This window comes from Lagopus leucura, unplaced genomic scaffold (assembly GCF_019238085.1).
Source record: "Lagopus leucura isolate 7727_CA_CO unplaced genomic scaffold, USGS_WTPT01 Super-Scaffold_1, whole genome shotgun sequence".
Taxonomy (NCBI): Eukaryota; Metazoa; Chordata; class Aves; order Galliformes; family Phasianidae; genus Lagopus; species Lagopus leucura.
In genome coordinates, this window is record NW_024962250.1 from 23,331,825 (window position 1) to 23,349,628 (window position 17,804).

At 39.6% G+C, this 17,804-nt stretch overlaps 1 protein-coding gene across 8 annotated transcripts in view; it reads left to right on the top strand.

Annotated features, from left to right (window-relative positions):
- Window positions 1–17,804, top strand: part of NRXN3 (neurexin 3) — an 891,513-nt gene that overhangs the window by 684,347 nt on the left and 189,362 nt on the right. The window lies entirely within an intron of this gene.

Sequence of the window (17,804 nt, forward strand, 5' to 3'; positions counted from 1 at the left end):
TTGCCCTGGGCAGTCTGATCTAGTGGGCCCTGCCCTTTGTATAGGGGGGTTTGATGAGATGATTTTTCAGGTTCCTTCCAACCTAAGCCATCTTGTGGGCATGATGACAAGTGAGTGGCGTCTGTGGTCATTTATGGACTTTTACTATGATAACTGGCTCAACACTTAGCTCACTTGAGTGATATAAAAGTAACTTGAAGAGAAAGTCTTATTTGTCACAGATATTATCTTCAGATATCTTTCCCTCTCCCCTCCTTTTCCCTCTTCTTTTTTTTCCTTCCCTGTAGTGAAGCCAAAGGCTAGCTAACCATAAGTGGAACTACTTTACAGTTCTTCATGCTTTCTTTTTAGGGCAAATAATATAATATTGGTCAGTGGAGGTAGCCAGAAAATATAAGCTTTGTTCTGCAACAAATTGAAAATTTGTGCCCTATGTACAAGATCTTCAGTAATCTTTTTGATATTAATCACCTACAAAATGTTTTGTGGTAGGTCTTTTCTAACATCTGTATGTAAGTGTTTGGCTGGGCAGATGATGGCCATAATTCTTAGGAATTCCTCTGGATTTATGTGTATCTTTCTCGGTCCTTTGACAGAACTTGATGAAAGGGCAATCAGCAGTGGTGAAATAAAGTTTTGGTGCAGTGAGAAGGGGTGAACTCTTGCTGGTGGCATAGTCCATGGAGCTATTTGGTTCATAGCACACTACTTTATGGTTTTGGTAGTTTAATATTGAGAGCGTTATTTTAATTCTTAGCCTTGTCCAAGTATTAAGGATAAAGGTAGTACTTTAATAATACCTTATATTACATACTTAATCAAAAAGGTTCTTATTCAATGAATATCAATCATCAGCATGAAAAACCAAATACAATCCAGTAATGAGGAAACTTGTCATGTGCGCTGTTCTCGTCTATGCTTTTGGCATGTGATTTTGTAAACTGGAGTGTTATTTATAAAAATGAGTTTAATGTTTATAAGCTATTAAGAATTCACATGAAATGCAGCTGATGGAGTCATGATTTAGAAACTAGAGGACCTTTGTTTATTTGATAGAATTACCCACGTAGAGCAAGATGGAGGTAATTTTGTCACCTTTTTTGGAACTGGGCTTTGGAACAGCAGTAACACTGAAAATGGTGGAACCATGCAGCTGGAGAAATGGAGTGTCTCACACTGGAGCGAGCTAATGAGGTTTCACCAGGTTCGGAAGTAGGTTTACAGGGTTTTGTTTCTTGTGTTCTTTCCCCATCACCCACGTGTCCCCTGCTACACGTTTGCAGTTTATCTGCAGTATCACATTCCACCCAGTATGTTTCCCTGCACTGTTTATTCTTTCTCTCTGCAAGGCTGTTATATCTGCAAAGCTGCGCAATAGGTTCTAAAAGACCACATGCTGCGTGCGCTAGACCTGCTGTTCCGAAGTGTAGTGATGTATGTGGTTCTGTATACACCTGCTATTTAAGAACTGCAGATTGTTGTAGTATGGTCTTCAGTTTGCACTCATGTTTTCATTGCAGCAGACCATACCTGAATCTGTAGGAACTTTAAAGTCTGACTATTGGCTTGAGAGCCTTGTTGTTGAATGTAGCACAATTATTTAGTTGTTTCAATATCTCTGTGAACTTTTATTTAAGGAATCAGCTGTGTACAGTTAACTACTACAAGTAATACCAAAAGAAAAAGGTCACTCTATGTGAATGTATGATCACTGTATAGGTTTTTCAAATGTCAGTGAACTTGTATGTACCAGTTGCAGTACAATCAAAATGCAGAGAATCAAAGCTGGAGGTCAGAGAGGAAGTCGTCTTTCTGCTGTAATTTCACATCTGCACTATTATACTGCTCTATGAATTTTCATCTTCATTGGTATTCTGTAATTTGTCTAACTGTTCAAGAACTGGTATGACCATAGCAATTGTAATACAGAATTTATGATATTAGAGACATAAGATTGACGGCCACAAGGGACAGATAAGTTACTTCAGGGCAGTATAACAGTGAGGCAATTTAGTAGTGCTCTCTCATCACAGCCCATCCCCTGTTCTCTTTGTGTCAGCAGCACAAGGGAGGCACCAATCTCTGTCAGTGCTCCTATGCTAAGATTGTCCTTCTGCAGTGACCAAGATGTGCTCCTTGCCTCCCTAAACTGCAGTTTTAACACAAGTCACAGTGCTTGTAAGGAAGTGCAGTGCAATATTTTTGAGAGGTGCTTCCTTTAACCATAGTCGCAATTTTTTACGCCCTTGCATTTTACTCTATCAGAAAACCTAATTGCATAATAAAATGGAAGGTGTGGGTATGAGCTGGTACTTCATGATATGACTTCTTTGGGTGTAAGTCAAAGTGTGTGGAATGAGTTCCTGGGTCTCCATGCAGCTGTTGAGATGATTGCAGGCATGTTGAAGCTATACAAAGGCACCAGTTACATATAAAATGGGTGGACACTGTCATCTTGCAGTGCTTCCGACTTTGTAATCAGAAATACATACAGTAATGGCCCATATCAGAGGGAATTTTTTGCTGTTGCAGCCCTTCTCACATGTATATGGAAAATCACCAAAGCACTTTTGCTAAGTAGATATAAATAAAAGGGAAGCTGTTAAATTTGAAACTGGCTAAGTAAATGCCATGAATATGCTTTAGTGTTGAGTGCAAGTAAATAACAGATGTGTTGCCAAATTTATTGGCTTATATTTGTAGCAGAAATGAAATTAAATATACACCACTGTGGTAGTGTAGACAGTATTGATATTGCTAGAGGGATTTAGTCCATGGCATTATCAAAAATAAACATTTTCCTTTTAAGAAAATAATGCATGCTCACTATTTAAAATCTGTCAACATTTCTGTCCCTATCAACTCCAATGTACTTTTTCCCCGCTACTACTCCTCTCATTTTTCAGATTGGTTTCCCTGTCCCATGGGAGTGGGAGAATTATGTTGGGAGGCAAAGCTGAAATAGCTTGTATGCAGCTCCAGCTGACTACTTCCCTGCTTTCTGCTTTTCATCCCACTAGTGTGGGAAGATTTTATCCCTGGAAGTCATTTCCTTTAATCTGAAAAAGTCAGGCTGTGGTCTTTACAGACAGGAGCAGTTTGAGGCACAGGTCATTTTATGCTGGTAAGTAGTCAATTACTTTCTAAGCAGCAACAGCTGTATCCACCTTGCTAATGATGGGCAAGTGCTGTCACCTACAAAGTGGGCATGTGTGCTTTCAGACTGGCACTGGGTGTTACCCTCAATCTGAGGGTAATTGCACAGACTTCTTTTCCCCTTCTGCAAACAGCTCCAATGCAATTTAGTTTCTTGAAGACTGAGAGAGGATGAGTGGTCAGATGCTAATCCTACATCTTAGAGAGTTAAAAAGCCCAAAGAAGTGGAGGAAAAAAATCATGAAAGTAAAACAAAGCAAAGAAATCATGTAAGCAAATTAATTAATTGTCTGGAAGTGAAGTGTATGTTTGTAATTTTGCCCCTGTCTAAGGGAAATTGAAGTTCATTATGTTCACTGGCTGATTTAAAAGCTTTTTCTTGCACAACATCACCTAGAGAGAAAAAAGAGAGAGAGGCCCATTTGGAGCTCAGGCGTTGGCTGCAGCTTCAATTAAAACAGAAATTCATTACTGGCAATTCCAGAGAGAGGGCTGTCACTTCACTTTTTGGTATGCGGAAGAATTCTGCATTTTCTTTTGCTGATTCACTCCTTTGTTTTAGTCTGAAGCCTTAGTTTTGTACAGAAATAATTGTTTCATGCTAGTGATCTTGAGATGCAGGTACAGTAGGAGATTTGAGACCATATTTGGTGGAATTCTGTGGTATTTTTAATTTTTGCCAGTATTTACTGTGATGTATATGTGAACAGATAGCTTAACACAGAAGGAAAGGAGGGGCCTTAAATTCAGTTTATTTCATGTTATGAATTTTAGGGTTGATGCTGAGTGAATTTAATCACAGAATAGCAATTAAATATTTCTAATTAGCTGCATATGTACTATATTAAAATTCCACAGCATACTTCTCAGCATTTTTAGATGCAAATTCCTTTTAATATATTTGATCATTGATGTCTGGCAGATCTCCAAGCAATATTCTGTTCAGGACCATGGAAATATGCAAGGAGGGGTAGGATCCCCTTTCTCTGAAAAGGGGTTGGACAAAATGCTTGGAAGGAAAAGCAAATTTTTTCCTGCAAGCTTTTGATGTTATATTTTATTTCAAAGACTTCCCAAGTCGTTTGAGCAGGAGTGCTTAGACAAGGGTACTGTAGTGATGTAAGTTCAGGTTGTTGCCTTCTGTTTATTTTGAGTCCTTTCCTTTCCTATTTTCTTCCTCTAATAGGCATTTTATGTTTCTATGAAGCACTCACAGATGGTTGCGTTGTCCTTTCTTCCTGTTCACTGCAAGTGCAAAGATGCAGTTAAATAAGAAAAGCACAGCCTCCTTCCTGGAATTAGCAGATATTAAAGTGAAAGGTTTCTTTTTTTGTTGTGGTTTGTTTTTTGTTTGTTATTTTTTCAAAGGAAGGTGTTTGGCACTTCTCCAGTCCTTTCAGCTGGTTTAGTATGCCTGAGGCTGTGCCACATGTACTTCTCTGAAGTATTGTAGCCTACTGTTTTGGACATCAGAGTGCTTGAGGGAAGGAAGTGCGTGTTGGAATATGCACAGATGTGTTAGTCCTCTGTGGTCAGTAATATATACTGATTAATGAGTGCTGGATCAGGGTCAAGGATTTTCTAATTGGAAATGTTAATTCTGTAAAAGCAAACTCTTCCATATGAGTATCTCTGATGAGGAGAGATCTCTGAAAGAAACCAAATGCATTACCATGGAAAGGTGACGAATGAGTGTGATAACATGCATGCAGCCTCTTGAGAGGTGCCCACCTAGCTGACTGCTTCTATCTCCTTTCCCTTCTATTCTGGCATTTTAAACAAATTACCTGGAAAGGTCCCAGAAGGATGGGATAATGATTACTCCTTAACAGCTTGCCTGGCTGCAAACTCGGAGCATACAGTTCTACAGACACCCAAGTTACTGATTTCTTTGTGGCTCAGGCTTCTGGAGCGATGAAATAATAGAGGATCGTATAGGTGCTTGGGAGAGGCTTCTGCAATTTTTAAGCACTTAGGGAAAATGGGAAATGTATTTTATTTAGGAAGCTAAAATACTTTTTGTACAAGGATCCTCCTTGCACTTTGAACACAAAATAACTTTTGATTTTTGCAGAAATGATTCTGTAAGTGAAGATTAGGGACTTTTTTCAATTCCTCATCTTCAAGCCTTGATTTCCCCTTGCCCGGAGTCAAAATTACCCTTTCTTCTGCTTTCAGGACACATCAAAATGTTGTGGACCAGTTATTTCAGATGGATGTTTAAATATTTATCTGTTGTTGAAATGCAAAGAGTCCAAATTATTTTGCATCATCTGCACTGTCTGTTTCCTGTGGTACAAGTTGAAGGAGAGCTAGAGCAGAGAGTGTAGTAGCCAGGGCTCTTCAGTAGAGCCCTGCTCCAACCACCGTCTTTCCATTTGCCTCTTTTGTCTCCCGGTCAGTTATGATTCTTGATCTTTCTCATGACAGAACATATTGAATACTTGTCTGGACAATAGAATTTAGGTCTGCGCAGATAGAGTGCGTAAGTGGACTTATGCTATAAAGCCAAATTTGTGGAGGAGGTAGCATGAGTGGCATTTCCCTTCAGTGAACTCATGATATATGACAACAGGACATAACTCATGTTCTTCATTTAGTGGGGGGAATATGAGACTGAAAAGGGAGAGAACACAATGGTATTTTTTTTTATTTTTTTTTTAGCACAATCTCTTCCCTGACCCATATACTTGGCTCTTCCTTCTGTGCCTTGTTTTCCTTCATTTCTTCCTTTTCTTTTACAGTTCTGTCCTTAAGTCTTCAGTATCTTTTGTAATATTTGTACTGTCCAATTGTGTCCTGACCTGTGCTCTTTTGTTACAACAGTTTAAATATTTGCAACAATGTATATAATTACAACAAAGTGAATGTGCTTATCCGTTGATGTTTGATTATCCCTTGATTGTCCAGAGGAACATGGACAGGATGGTGAAGTGGGCCCATGAAAACCTAATGAGGTTCAATAAGGCCAAGTGCAGGGTGCTGCACTTGAGTTGGAGCAATCCCAGATACTGGGGGAAGATCTCCTTGAGAGCAGCCCTGAGGAGAAGGACTTAAGGGTCCTGGTGGCTGAAAAGCTGGGCACGGGTCAGCAGTGTGCTTGCAGCCCAGAAAGCCAACTGTGTTCTGTGCTGCATTAAAAAAGGGGTGGCCAGCAGGGAAATGGAGGTGATTATCCCCCTCTACTTGACTCTTGTGAGGCCCTGTCTGGAGTACTGCATTCAGGCGTGAGGCCCTCAGTACAGGAAGGATGTGGAGCTCTTGGAGCGGGTTCGGAGAAGGGCCACTAAGATGATCAGAGATCATCAGATGAGGAAAGGTTGGGGGAACTCGGCTTGTTTAGCTTGGAGAAGGCTCTGGGGAGACTTCATTGCAGCCTTCCAGTACTTGAAGGGAGCATATAAACAGAAGGGGGAACTACTGTTTACACGGATGGATTGTGATAAGACAAGAGGGAATGGTTTTAAACTGAGACAGGGGAGGTTTAAGTTAGTTATTAGGAGGAATTTTTTCACACGGAGGGTGGTGATGCACTGGAACAGGTTGTCTAAGGAGGCTGTGGATGCCCCATCCCTGGAGGCATTCAAGGCCAGGCTGGATGTGGCTCTGGGCAGCCTGGTCTAGTGTTGGCGACCTGCACATAGCAGGGGGGTTGAAACTAGATGATTGTTGTGGTCCTTTTCAACCCAGGCGATTCTGATTCAATGTTTTTTTAAAAATATAAAATGGCTAACATTATTACTTCAGCAGATCTGTCTTTCCAAGAGACCTACAAGCAATAAATACCATACATATTGCCTAATGTTATAGACCCTATATTTTCCCTTCCCTCTGCAAGCTGGGGTGGGGTGAGGGAAATAAAGGAGAAAAAGCCAATTGCCAGGCTTTTTCCAGTTATCAAGTGACAGAAGTTCAGATTCTTGCTATGTCAGAGCATATTTGCTTATTCCCTGCTGTCACCAGCATTTTCAACTTGTTGATGTTGTCATACCTTCCCCCTCCCATTAGTCAGTCCATATGTTACAGAACTGTCATTATTTTCTGGCTAATGTTAGTTCCTATCTTTGTGATTTCTTCAGTAAGCTGTTCTGTTATCTCCTACCTCATGGTAGCAGAAAAATGCTTTGAAGGGTGTTTTATCCTCTAGGTATGTGCTCCAAAGTGTTCAGTTCTCTCACCACCTTTTCGTGTCAGTTCATATGCTAAGGCTGCTGGTCATAAAGGGCCCACACATCTCCTCCTTTTAAAATCTAGTGGCAAAATAAGAACAACTTTAAGTGTTCAGGGTTTGATCATAAAGAAATGGCAGAAATAGAAAAGATCTATAAAGGACAGTGTGCTTTAAAAATCAAGTCATGGAAATGAGTAGTGAGGGAAGCATTGTGCAAGGAAACATGAAGCTAACATTTTCTGTACCTAATAGTTTTAGAAGATGCAGAGATCAGCAGAGGAAATAAAAGATGATTAGGGAAGGAGAGAGTGTGCTTGCAAGATGATGAAAGTATAGAATCAAATTAAAACATACTTTAAGATGAATATGGTCTTGAATATACCTTGGATTGGGTGCAATCTAGCATAAAGCATGCAGCTTCATGTTTAAAGTGTATATATACTCAGCAAGACTTTCAGGATGACTATTAGAGACTTCAAAGTATTTATTCCATACAAGTTCTCACATTTCAGTGAAAGTGCCCAAACCTTACTCTTTTTGGAAAGTTTCTTATGAGGCAGCACTGATTCATCTGAGCCACGTGGATAATTTTATTCACTTTTCTAAATAGTATTGTAATGCAATGGAATCCTAATAATGAAACTAACTCATTGGCTATCCTGGAAAGAGAGCAGGAGGTATTTCCTACTTCACTGAACTTATGATGTAACCATAATGTAAGAGGCTGCAATGGAATGAAGAATGTGCTTCATGAGCATGAGTGAATGTAAATCAGGGAGCATGGAGCTGCTGGGGTAGCAGCAGCCATTATTGTGAAGATAATGAGTTCTTTGCTACTTCTACCAACAAATGATTCTTATGGCAGCTGTGTATCCTTTCTTGAAGGATACCTGTTTATGCATCAGTGCTGTGAGAGATCTCAATTTCTTGCAAATACTTGCATGTACATTAGAGGCAGAATGAGTAAGGTCTAGAGACTAGAGGGAACAGGCTGGGGAGGGTGATGCTTAGCATGTTTGTTCTGAGGACATAATTGGAACTGGTCTCTGATTATAGTAGTAGGCCTCCCCCATTTGTTGTTTCTTTAGGATTTCTTAACTTCATGAGTTGGCATTTTTTCTCTTGAATCTTTGAGTTCTGAATAATTTATTCTTGCTAGCCTTCTCTCTGTAATTTTTACCTTTTCTGTCTTTCTATAGTCTCCCTCCCAGCTTTTTCATCGGTTTGTTTTGTCCAAGATTATACAGCTTTGTATCAGCACTAGACCTTGGATTCTTGATACACAGTTTAATAGTGATGTTATGCGAGGGGAAGCTACAGCAGTGGTTATAGCGTGCTGGAAGATAGGCTTTTATTGGGAGAGGGTGGTACATTTCTTTGCTAGTATTTTTGAAGTTGGTTGGGGGATTTTACACATCAACTTCACTGTCCCAGGTTCCTGGAATAAAAGAGTTAGCAACGGCTTTGTCTTCATTATCAAGTACTATGGGGGAATAACTGTAAAGTGAAGGAGTTGTATCTGAGGAAATAACATGAGAGTCCATGTGGACTTATTCTGGGCTGATTTTAATTTGGGGCTGAGGAGTGAATTACTGTCAATCACTGGAATACATGAAGTGTACTTCTAATCTTTCTGCTTTGGTTTTTCTGATGTGAAGCGAATCCTCATAAATGGAGATGATTGGGTGGTTTGCTTCAAAGTGCATGCTTTGCACCACTTCACTTTCTTGGCTTGGAATGAAAAGTTGTGCAGTAACTTCTGATACATTTTGATTTTCTGTATTTGCATTTTAACTACTAGTTGACATGTATTTGGTGCTCGCCATTAGATCAGAATGTAGAAATATTATAGAAGAAGATTTTACTTCGTAGGAAGAGTTTGGAGTTCCCTGGCTGTTGATTAGTTGGGAGTGCATTGAGTGTCATAAATCTCTGGACACTGACCAATACTGCTAGACTTGTTTTCAAATGACTGAAGTTAAAAGCTCAGTTATTGCCATAGGTGCCTGCCATTGGAGGGTGTGTTCTTAAGACCAATAAACAAGTGCAATAATATTTTCCTGTAAAAAAGAAGAGCCAAGAGTTTAAGATTTCAGTTGATACTCTGTGGCTGATCCTGTGATCTGTTTTGTAACAAAACTTGGAGTGATGTACTCTGTTTGTGAAAACTTGGAATCTGGTTTGGGAGTTCCAGTTTGCAGCATCTGTAGGCTTGACAGTTTATTGAATTCATCGTTAGCTGTGTTTTTCTCTGCCTCTGGTGGTAGAATGTAGGCTAGGCATGTGGCACTTGCAATATATGAATTTATTGTAGAAAGCCAACAAAGGAAATAATGAGGCATGGAAGAGGGAAATTGGGAGATATGGTGAATCAAGGTGAACATTTTTGCTTTACAATGAAACATGCTAGTTTGTGAGGGGTGGTAGAAGGGGTCAGAGGAGGTCTCCAGGTTGTGCAGAATTAGGAAAATAAATAACGGTTGCCGGTTCAGTCTCTGAAGCTGTGACCAAGAATGATAGATTTTTCTTTTCCAGTAGATTTACTTTCTGATATGAGCTTGTCACTCCAGTCAGAACTATTCATCAACCTTCCATCGATAATCCAAACCTAAGACAGCTTCACTTCTTTGATTCACTCATTTACAAAATAAGTAGAATAGATAAATAAATGGAGTTTTCCTACCCCTTTTTTTATCTGAGATTTAGCAAAAAGGAAGGAAGATCATTTTGAGAAGTTGTCCGTTGGATGGTCTCGAAGAAGCATTGGAGATTATATAATGATGCACTCTCTAAAGGCTGTCAACTAAGCCCTAGTGGGTAGTGAGCTGTAGCATTTCCAGCTCGCTGCCATCTGTTTAATGGCCATCCATTTCAAAAAGCAATGCATGAGTGGGTGGATTGGTCCAGTTCCTACTGGAGAAGGGTTCATGCTGCAGAAATGAGAGTATTGCCGCCTCAGAAGATCAGAAACTATGGTGACCACAGTCCCTTTCTAGCTTTAGGGCAGATCTTTGTGCTTATGGCACAGTACGGGCATGTGGGCACAGTGCTTTCACAGCAGTAGTGATGACTGCTGAGATTTTTTAGCAACAGAAGTTCTGGGTACCATGTGTGGATGTCATTGAACAGACAGAAATACTACATTTGGGGCTCAGTACTGCAGCTTCCATGGCTGAGGGCCTCACTTGTCTCTGTAGTCTTAGATAAATTCTGACCCAACTTCTGCCCTTTGAATAACACTGTGGAAGCCTGCACTTTTTAGTCACCGCTTCCTGAATTTCACAGGTCTCAAACAATATTATAATATCAACCGCTGAGCATACACTGTGTAGCCTGTATTTAACTTCAAGGAAATTGTGGAACAAGGGGAGGTTCTGAGGTGGGGGTTCTGAACCCAGCACAAACAGCACTCTCTAAGTTGCCCTGTTTGTCTGTCTGTCTTTTCTTTTACTCAGATGTTACCAATATCTTAAGCAGCTGATGATTCCAGAGTCAGAGTGCATTTTATGTGCTTACACTGTGAATGAGCTTTTCCTCAGCTCATTTGCAGTATGTGCTACATTGTGGGTTTTTTTTCACTTTTCTGTTCTCACTGATGGACAAAAAGTACTTATGCTCCTTCTATCTACCTCTGACTGCGTAAATACTTTAGAGTCAAGCATTCTCAAAATGTTCTGCCTGCTGCTGCCGAAACCTGGGCTGAAACCCCTGAGGTCTCTGGAGGTTAACATAGAGCTGCTTGATGCAGAACACCATGTGGCAGAGTGGCTCTATGAGTTACAATAGATGGTTCTGCTGGGCTGCTCTTCAGTCTCAGGACATCTTGTTTGCTGCATCCAGTGTAGGTTTGATAGGAGAGGGAGAGGTTTCAGATTTCTCAGACACTCAGTCCTAGAAATGGGAGTAAAAGGAAAGAAAGGAAATTTGGATAGCTGAAGGAATAAGGACTGTATATGTAAACAAAAAGGGGAAGACAGCAAAGTGAAAGAAGTTGGTCAGGCAAAACAACTGCAAACAGTTTGATCTGTGAAAATTTTCTTTTAGCTAAAGTATGAAAAAGAATAATTCCTTTCAATAAGCAATAATTTAGGTTAATGGGACTGCTGGAAGTGCAGCATTAGTGAAATGATGAATATGGTTTGATGCATTTTGTTATTAGTGTTATTTTGTGGGGTTGTTTTTTCTTCCCTTTTTTTTTTTTTTTTTTTTTTTTTTTTTCAGAACTCTGGGATTGTGTTAATATCCTGAAGAGTGATGGGAGAGCCTGGGGTGTTGCCACAACTGTGCTGCTCTCCCTTTCAGCATTCCTCAAGGAAATAGATTCAGTCTTGCCCTTTGAGAAAGGGTAGTCCATACTTCTGTGGATCCTTGTCTTTCTGCTGTGCCAATTTGCATATCTCTTCTCATGTTTTCATTGCAGCCTTCCTCATCTGTGTTAGACCTTTATTTTTTCTATTAATGTAAAGGTGGTTGTAGTGTTGTTTTTGATTTTTTTTTTTTTTTTTTTTTTTTCTCGACTGCCTCCATCCCAACTAAGTCTTTTGGGTAGGATAGTTTGACTTCAGAAACCTTATTTGTCTTTTTGTTGTTGTTATTTTACTGGAAGTCCTTTGAGTTGTCCAGGCTGGTAATCGTCCACATCATCCCTGTATCAATTGTTTTAGAGTTGCTGAGCTCTTATTACTGCAGCTCATTGGGGAGAGAAATAGAAGAACGAAAGGTCCAGGTCAGCATGGTCTCAACAGCAGATGAGTCTTATCAAATAGCTTTTCTTGTTGCTGCTGAATAACGGCTTTATTGGTTTTAAATAAAACAAGATAAGGAATGTGAGATGTGGAGGAAAGTAAGAGGTGGAAAAGAGACTAAGTTTTGTGTATTCGGAGAAAGGTAGAGGATGTGGTTTTGAGCTACCCAAGGTGGTGAGAAGTGGAAGATACTTAGCTAGGAGGAGTGATAAAGGAGCACTATAATTTGCTCTCCTAATGATATCCAACTTCCTTGATAAGGGAAAAGAAATGTAATGGAAGGAGCCATTGTCCTTGGTATGTTACATGCAAGTTGTGATATTCTCATTACAACCTGCTCTCTTCTGAGTTGCTAGAGAAGATGGTAAAGAGCCTGAGAGGGCTGAGTGTTACAGTCTCTAGTAATTAGATCTATCAAGGTTCCTGTTCATAGTTGTGTACTTCTATCAGATACAACTGAATAATAGGGCCCCATATCCTTTAAACAAACAAAATCTCATTTGTCTGTTGCACCTGCTGTATCATCTTAGTGTTAATTTTTTTACTGAAGAAAAAAATAAGTTCACTAACACCAGTGTTTAGCTCAGGGAAATCTAAGGCAAGTAATCTCATATGGAAGTGGGTACTATGCAGCATGGGAACTGAATAAAGCTGCAGCATAGAGAAAAGGTCGTAGTCCCAGTATAACCATGTGCTAACAAAAAGCAGCCTCTGCCCTCTGGCTGATTTATGGCTGTATTTTGCTATACCATTCTACTGTAGCAGTGACAGTTGAGAAGGATTTGGCGTACTGTGCCTTATCTGAATGCCTTTTATGTAAGGATCTGTAGGAGACTCATAGACTGGAAATCTCACGAAGGAATTTCATCAGGATGTTGTCGTCATAATCTATTTTTAATTTCACCTATCTATTCTTTTGCACACTTAATTTTTTTGTCTCCTCTCTATTGATAAAGACAAACTTGAGGCTATCTGAATATGACAAACACTTTTCCAGAGTTCTCTTTGGCATTGGCCCAGACCTGGAAATACTGTTTTCTGGGAGCTTTTTCAGAGAGTTTTTCATGTTCCGTTTGAAAGTTCAAGCTGTTTCTTAGATCATCTAACAGAGCAGTCTTCCCAGGTCTTGCATATCCAAATGCCCATTTACAGTTGGCACAGATGCAGAAGCTAGTGTAGTGTGAGCACCCCGGGTTTACCCTTCAAGGAGCCTTGATAAAAGGAGTGAAGTGAACTGTGGGATACAGCATCAAAAACCTGTCTGTATACATGTGTACACATACACAAGCCATCAATGTCTTTCAGTTAGTGTGAAGGAGAAGTAACAGAACTTGGAATAATAGGTATTGGCTTCCAAATTTTCTAAGACTTTCCGTATTTCTCTATTCTTCCTTTCTTCTTTCATCCCGCAACTGCATAAAAGTGGAAGCTAGCAGACAAAGATTCTGTGGAGATCAGAAAAAACTGTACTGGTTATTTTTCCATTTGTAGTTGCAGTAAAGGCCTTGTGTTTAAATGACACATCTTTTCACAGTGCATAGTGCAAAAGAGACTCATCTTTTCTATTGTAGTTTTGCTTCAATGAGATATATTAAATGAGAACTGTTGTTCCATTCTGAAAAGACAGCCTGTTTGCTTCAGAGGTATACAAAGGAGATGTCAAATACAAAGTTAAATCATAAGCCTTGCATAATAGGGCCTATTATTCTCAAGTACTGTGTATAATTTAATAAATATTATAAAGGGTATTCCTTTGACACAATCATCTTTTAGGATATTCTTGGGCTCTACAGAAGTCATGGGATTTGGTATTACTGTGTATTTGCAAGATTTATTTTTGATGAAAGCGAATGAGACAAATCACTTTCTTTGGCTGGCCTACCAGATAAAAATCAAGGTTTCCTGTTGAGGGTACCCATTCTGTACAGCACAGAGAATGTCATATTGTGATGTTCACTTACTGGCCTGGATAGACTTTGAAGTCTCTTTGTCCAGCCAGAGCTTCTTCATGTAATATTCTCTTCTTGCCAGTGGGGAAACTGGCTCTGTGCTCCCTGAGTGATAATGTATGCTCCAATGTGAACACACAGAGCACACTGTCCCCTTGGTTCCATGAAACACTGAATGAGACAAGTATTTTTGTTTCTTTGTATCAGTTCATTTGTGTGCATGTCAGAGGTAATGCGGAGGAATGCAAGAATCTGCCAGTAGAAAGTAGCCTTTCCTTTTAAGTGTTTAGCAAGCATTTTCTGATATAGTTTGGTTTGGACAAAATAATATTCAGACTGAACAGAAACACTTTTTATTGGGGGTGGGGTAGAACTGATAAGCTTTGAGGAGGAAGGGGTGCAAAACGATTGCCTCTACATGTTCTGATTTTTGTCACTGACTTTGAATAGTATCATGGGACATAAATTGGTAACGGGTTTTAGGTAAGTATAGTGCCATAGGAGAACTGCAATTTGTGTACGTGTAGATCGCTCTGAAAGTAATACCTCATGTCTATTTCCATGGATGCTACAAGAGATGCAAAGAGCAAAATGACACTGTTTAATAGAGCAAATGCTCAGCTACAAAACACTAGTTTTCAGCATAGTGTCCACCATTAGCTGTGTATTTTTGCCTGTAATGAAAGACAAGAGCCTGCATGCTGTACTTATAAGGATTTGCACCAGCAGAGTTTACCCACTGTTGCCACTGCTGAAATGCATCATCCACCCACTTCACTGTGTTTGCATCCACTGTTTCAGTCTCTGTAAGTGTTCAGCAAGCTCTGATGAATGCCAGTGGATGTCATCTTTTCCTGTATGGAGTTCAGTGCCATCTTTACTTCGTATACACTCCCGTGTCAGATGTCATTTTGTTGGACTGCCTCTCTGCTGCCATCTGTCACACAGCAACAGCATGTAGCAGAATATTAGTGGGAAGGTTCAGGCTCTACTGCCATACAACCAACATCCACCTTTGATTTCATGGGTCAACATAATAAAACAGGAGGCGTTATTTTTGGAGCAGCCCTCGTTTGCTGTTACTCCAGTGTTTTTGCAACTAGGAGGTGAAACTGTTGGAATGGCATTCTCTCTAGTTATTCACTTTCAATCTGTCTTGCAAGCTTGGTGTCCTGCTGTGTCACACTTGTGTATATTCTCACATTTTCTTCCCTTTTGCACAATCTCAAATTTACTTAGTAGGCTTTCCTAGTCAAAGTAGATGTTTATGCTCTTGGGAGATACTCTTTTCCAGTCAGGTGAGGTATTAAAACTTGAAATGGTAACTTCTGTTAAACTTGCTGAAGCTGGAATTTCAAAGCATATCACCTGTGTTTAGTAGAGACTAGGGAAAGCACGCAATTGCATAAAAAATGTAAGATCTCCAACTGGATTTCAGTCTCATCAGAAAGTTCCAATTGCTCCCCCTGTAGTAGAGGGTGTTGTTTGAATATGAGCACTGTTTGTAGTGTACAAATGGAGTGATATTAATAGGGGAATGTTGGTTGATAATGGCTTTTAAAATGGGAAGGAGTGAGGGAATGGGTTTCCCACAGCAGGTTCTTGAGCTGCCACCAGTATGAAGATGGATATGTTCACATGGCCTGCTATATAATAGCACAATAGCGATTATTCTGACAGGGAATCTGTACTGTCAGCCTGCTGTTACTTTGAGTAGTCTAGGAAGATTATACCTTGCCAGGCCAGTTGATGAGTTTTCATAGGAAATAAATGGCATGAGAGAGTATACTTCCTATTTTCCAGTAAATCTTCCCGTTAGTTTCCTGATGGCGTGTGGCATCTCTATTAACTTGTGGGATCAAACCTTGGTGTTATCAGCAAGCATGTTCCTGTCCTGTAAGGGGCTGTCATTGTGTGGGAGCTCATTTTCTTAGGGCTTGCTAAGGCTGCAGGGTTGTGCATCAGTGCTGTAGGGAGTTCAACTAGAACACTGTCCTGTAATCTAGGTGGTGACAGGATAAATGGCTTCTCTTGCTACCATAGCTAAATTTCTTTCCATTGGAATGTAGATCCTAATGCTGGAAAAGACCTTGTAGGTCACCAAATCCAAGCCATTGCTATTGCTAGTAGCTGTGTAATTGAATTGTTTTCATTAGTAATAAACTTTGTCTCTTGACTTATTGGATTTCTTATTCTACTGTGTTATTGAAAAGCTGCTACAGAACCCAAATCCTTTAATGAGGACACACAGTTTTTAATTTGGATCCCATAGGTTTTTTTTAGCACTTTTAGAGTCATCTGTTCATAGGCCAGTGTGGTCCTTTAGCTTTACTTTAGTTTTCTCTTCTGAGCCTCTTCATTCTGGAGAAATTTATGGGGAAAAAAAAGCACAGTTCTTCAGCCTTCAATTTGGTTGCTGTGTTTTTAAGGTAATGTAGGTGAAACACAGCCCTCCTGTTGTGCAGTGGTTTCTGATTTTCACAATACCCACTCTTTCCCTTGCTTGGATAGAAACTGCCATGCATTGAAAATTAAAAGAACATTTTCTGTAGGGACGGTTAAACCAACTTAAGTACAGACAACTTTGGAAAAATGTGCACGATTTCTCAACTACCTTTGTGTCTCATTTTGACTGTGTGGCCATGCTGTGTAAATGTCTTTTTAAATTATTTTTGTTGTTAACATTTCTCTCTGATATTAGTATTTAAACAGTCTGTAATAGACATTAATGACACAGATGAGGGCTGAACTCCATGTTATAGGTTGCTATTGCCTGCATGCAGGGAGTTTTCTGTACAATTGGATTAACAGAACACCATCAAAAGGTCTGGCTTCACTTTAATGAAAGCTTAATGTTTCTCCACAATTTACATGGGGTAAGATAGTACTCATATGGCATATGATCTGACTTCCCACAAATGAGAAGACATACAGAGGTAAATAGGCAGCCATAAAGAGGTGAGCATATGCTGCAGAGTGATGTATATGTACGTACACAGAAAGACAGTATGCAGATGTGGAAACAGCTAATGACAAAAGCTATGGAAATCATTGTAAGTATGTGTTTTGCTTGCTGGTAACCCATTCATGAACTAGTCTGTTGACATTATTTGGGACCACTAGTTCCCTAGTCAATCTGACCAGAATAGATACTTCTCACAATCCACTGAAGTCCTCTGATGGTATGAGAAACAAACTTTTCCTGTATTTGAATTTCTATCTTTTCTACAGTCAGTGTTCTCCAAGACAGTGGTGAGGCAGGGGCTCAAGGCCACCCACTAGCTAAGTAAAGAAGATTCTTTTTTTGCCTATAACTTTATCGCAGATCTGCCTTTGATCAGGGTATGGTTATTATCTTAGTGCATACCTGGATATAAATTAATCAAGAATGGTGAATATATAATTTGCCCAAGAGATGAAATAATTATGGATAGGAACATATTATATCTGAGTTAATCTTCACTTTATTTTGACCTACGTTACTGTGCTGGGCCAGTTGACGTACTGTGGCATAGTGTCAGTACTGTGGTCAAGTGTCAGAACTGATAGGTATAGTGCATTTTTTTAATCTAATGATTTAAAAAGACTTGGTAATCATTTATGAACTAAACATCACAGCTTTGTTTGGTAGGATGGTATTATTCCCATTTTATACAGAAGACAGCTGATTTTTTTTCAAAGGTACTTAACATTTCTCTATCATTCTCATTCATCAAAAATTCTAAACTTCAGTTGATCACATAAATAAACTTTCTATTTCTGTGAGATAATTAAGTTCACTTG